The sequence below is a fragment of the Crocuta crocuta genome, unplaced genomic scaffold (assembly GCF_008692635.1).
Source record: "Crocuta crocuta isolate KB4526 unplaced genomic scaffold, BGI_CrCroc_1.0 scaffold290, whole genome shotgun sequence".
NCBI lineage: Eukaryota > Metazoa > Chordata > Mammalia > Carnivora > Hyaenidae > Crocuta > Crocuta crocuta.
In genome coordinates this window covers 1,002,723-1,006,950 of record NW_027527429.1, presented here as the reverse complement: position 1 = coordinate 1,006,950, position 4,228 = coordinate 1,002,723, and positions in this window count along the sequence as shown.

Below are 4,228 nucleotides of genomic sequence, written 5' to 3'. Positions count from 1 at the left end.
GCCGTGTCCCGCTGGAGAGTGCGAGCCTGTGCCTTCCTCTCCTGCCTCCTCCCACCGAGAACTTCCGGCCTCCATGGGTCAGAAAGCAAAGCCCATGCCTGGGCGCCTGAGAATCGCTGGGAGGGCCTCAGGGTTTCTGCCGTCCGGGGTCTGGCAGGGGCTTTGAGATTATGCATGAACCCTTCTGACTCAGNGGCCCTCAGCATCAGGACGACTTCTAACTGGGAAGGCACCTTTGCTGACGGGTCCGTCAGGACTTCATTCTCACCAAGGACCGGCTACGAGGGTCTGGGGCGCAGAGATGGGCCACCGTGGGCACAGCCTCACCACCTCCGGGGCCGCCCTGTTGACCTTTGTGTGAGGCTGGGGGTGCCGGTCCTGGCTGTCCCAGGGGAGCAGGCTGGGTACCCCCTTCACACACAGGCCCCATGCCTCTCGCCGCCCCCAGACAAGGCAGGGCTGGAGGGCACGCGTGGCCACAGGATGCAGGCAGGCCGGCGAGACCGGGAGCCCAGCCCCTCCTGACCCCGCCGGCTGCCGGGGGCCTGGGGGGCTTTGACAGTTAAGGGCTTTTCAGACTTACATACATTCACAGACGCTCTCCACTTGTTCACCCAGAGCTGCTTTTCAGCTACTCCCAGAGCTTGGAGGTGCTGGGCTTCCCCAACCGGGGCGCACCCCTGCTCACTTGGGCTGTCCAGCCCCCACTCCCACCCCGGGCCCAGGACTCTGCCCTCTTCCCTCCCTCCTGGGCCCTGGCTGCAGTGGGCCCTGAGGAGGGAGCTGGACCCTGCCAGAGAGGGGCTCAGGCAAGGGGACCCTCAAGGGCCCATCGGAAGCTGAGCCCTGTGGCGGGCACAGCAGTGCTGACGAGCACGGGGATCCGGCAAGGCCGTTTTGCGCTTCTCCGCCTTGCCCCTCGCACCCGTCGGGCCCCCCAGCCTGTGCCCCACAGGGCAGCACTGTCCCCCAGGCACGCCCACCTCGTAATAACTGTTCCTGCCAGACCAGAGGGCCGGGCCTGGGGCCCCCTTCCCAGTAGGCAAAGGCCAGCCCAACCCTCGGGGGCTCTGGGGCAGCGCTGGCCTGGCTGCCCGTGGGCGTGCCCTCCCTGTGTGCCTCTGTGGGGGGGGCGGGGCCCGTCGCTGGCCAGGCGGCAGCCAGGCCTGCTGTGTCCCCCTGCACGGCGTCGGCTGGCGTCACATGCTCTTGAGTCCTCGTACGAATAAAAGGTTGGCGAGCTCTTGCGGCTGTGGTGGCCCAGTCCTGCACAGCTCGCCGGGGCGCGCAGCAGATGCGCCCGGGCGGCGTCCGGGGAGGTGGGGACGGGCTCAGCACGCACCGCACCCAGCGGCATAGCCCCAAGGCCGCACGGTCCGCGTCCTGGCGTCCCACCCGGCGCCCACTCAGTGCCAGCCAGACCCACCTGCTGTCCACTCCTGATGCGTGCCCCAGGGAGGTCGCTGTTCCTGCCAAGTGGGGACCAGTGCTCTGAGGCCAGGGCTGGCTGGACACCCCAGTGGTCCAGTCTGTTGCCACCTCCCGGGGGCCCACCAAGCAGGCTCCTGCATCGCCACTGGGGCCAAGTTGCCAGACCCCATCCCCACCCCCACAGGGGGCCCAGCGCCCGGAGGCCAACGCAGNGCGGGGGGGGAGGGCCCCCCCCCCCCAGCAAGCCAGCGATGGTCAAGGAGAGGCCCCGCCCTGGCTCTTGTCCAACTGATTCCCCCCAGGAGTCCGGGAAACCAGAGACGTCAGGACCAACCCCCAGCCCCAGCGCAGGCCGGAGCGGGCCGGCTGGTCCGGAGCCCCTTCTGGGCAGCTCTGCGGGGCACCCTCGTGTGGGACACACTCCGCTCCCCTCCCGGTGACAGTGGCCTGTCTTTACCTGGAGACAGCCCGTCTGTCCAGAAACCACAGGTGTACTCAGAGTGCTCACTCTCGTCCGGGATGGAGACCAGATCCCTAAGCCTACACCCTAGTGAACGTGGGAAGCCTAGAGCCAGGCCCTGGGCTCCTTCTGGAAACAAGACGGGGCAAAGGCACAATTCGGAGCCACCGAGGGCGGAGTCGAGGGCCCGTGACGGGCCCTGTGGTGGACCCAGGCCCGGCCCTCCTTCCTTCGTGCCACCTGAGGACGGCAAATGCTTCCGTCCAACGCAGGGCCCACCTGGGAGAGCAGAGGAACGAGGCGGCCAGAACCCTCTCAGGGACCTCAGAATACACAGCAACATCGAAGGTCGCAAACGAGAGTGACAAGTGGGAGAAGATACCAGGAAACCTCACAGCCCCAGGGCGCGCTCGGGCTACAGTGACACCCACACACCCCCTCCCCGCGTGCAGCTCAGAACGGGATGGGTCCGCAACAAAGTCAGGAGCCATCTGAGGCCACCTGAGCGAGGTCCCCGTGTGGGCTGCAGGGAGCGTGGGGGTGGGGCAGACACAGAAACGCCCCTGGGGGTGGGGGCGGGGTGCTGGAGCTGACCCCTTGCAGCCCGGACACAGGGAGGGGCGGAAAGCTCTCCGCTGGCCAGGCGCACTGAGAAAGCTTTGCTGCCAGGGCTCTGCCCAGAAACTGTGTCCCCAGAGCATGGGGCTCCCTCTGGTCCTGGGAGAGAAAGCAACAGATCCCCAGTGACCGCAGCACAGACGGAAAACCACAACATGCCAAAAACACCCAGAGCCGGAGCCAGAGAACGCGGCTGAGGACTGGCAGTCCACACTGCGCTGTGCGGGGCCAGAGACGGGAGCCGGCAGGTTAGAACTCGCCTGCTGCTTGAGAGGAAACCAAAGACTGGGAAAAGCAGCAACAGGAGCTGAGGCAGGGACCCTCCCCCAGGAGACAGGGACCCCCCAGAGGAGGCAGGGACCCCCCCAGGAGGCAGGGAACCTCCCCAGAGGGGGCAGGAACCTCCCCAGAGGAGGCAGGGACCCCCCAGAGGAGGCAGGGACCCCCCCAGGAGGCAGGGAACCTCCCCAGAGGGGGCAGGAACCTCCCCAGAGGAGGCAGGGACCCCCCAGAGGAGGCAGGGACCCCCCCAGGAGGCAGGGAACCTCCCCAGAGGGGGCAGGAACCTCCCCAGAGGAGGCAGGGACCCCCCAGAGGAGGCAGGGACCCCCCCAGGAGGCAGGGAACCTCCCCAGAGGGGGCAGGAACCTCCCCAGAGGAGGCAGGGACCCCCCAGAGGAGGCAGGGACCCCCCCAGGAGGCAGGGAACCTCCCCAGAGGGGGCAGGAACCTCCCCAGAGGAGGCAGGGACCCCCCAGAGGAGGCANAGCCCCGATCCGGGCTCTGCCGCAGCCCGGCTCCCTCCAGGCCATGGGCGCCCCCCCAAGCTCGCCCTGAAGCCACCATCTGGTCACCCTGTGACACCCCGTCCCTCTGCCGTCCCGCGCCCACCTGCCCCACCTCGGCTCCCNGGGGAGAGTCGCCTCCCTTCTTTAAAGCCAGGCCTGGGTGGGCGCAGCTCAGTGTACCCGCACGGGCGGCAGTGGGTCAGGGGCCCCTTTTATTAATTTGTTGACTTTTTAAGATGCTCGGCGTTGAGTCAGGTCAGATCCAGGGCCTTGAAACTTGGGGGACGAGGGGCGGTTCTTTAAAGGAACCCACACCACCAACAAAGATAAGCTGCCCCCTGGCCTGTGGGCGTCGGCAGACAACCGCCCAGGAGCCCGGCTCTGGGGCCGCGGAAGCGGCGCCCCTGCTCTGTGGCCGGGAAGGGGCCCGCGGCTCCCGGCCCAGGGTTTTCCAAGTCCTCCCCGGGCGCTCCCGGCTCTCCAACAGGCACCGGACGCCGGGTTCCGGGCGGAAGCCCGACAAACGCGTTCCAGGCCTTCTGTGTCCGTCGCCAACATTCCAGGCCGACCGTCCCTCTCTGCCCCGAGCTCACCTCTGGCTGCTGCTCTCAGGCTCCCAAACCGCCCCCGTTCCCCGCTTCCTGGGGGCCTCCCAGAGCTCCCTGGGCTTTACCTGGCCACCCTTCGGGGTGCTGCCCCTCTCCCAAGAGCCCAGGTATGGGGGCCCGGGCAGGGGCGGTGGCAACCGGACTGGGCCCTCCCACTGCACCCCTGCTGCTCCCCGCGCCCTGAGGACCACCATCGTTGCCCAGCTCCGTCGGCTCCCTTGAGCTAAGCGAGGCTCCGCACCGTCTGCACCGTCCCCTGCCCGCCTGCGGGACCCCCTCCTCCAGAGCACCTTCCGGCCCTGTCCTGCTGGCCGGGTCCTCAG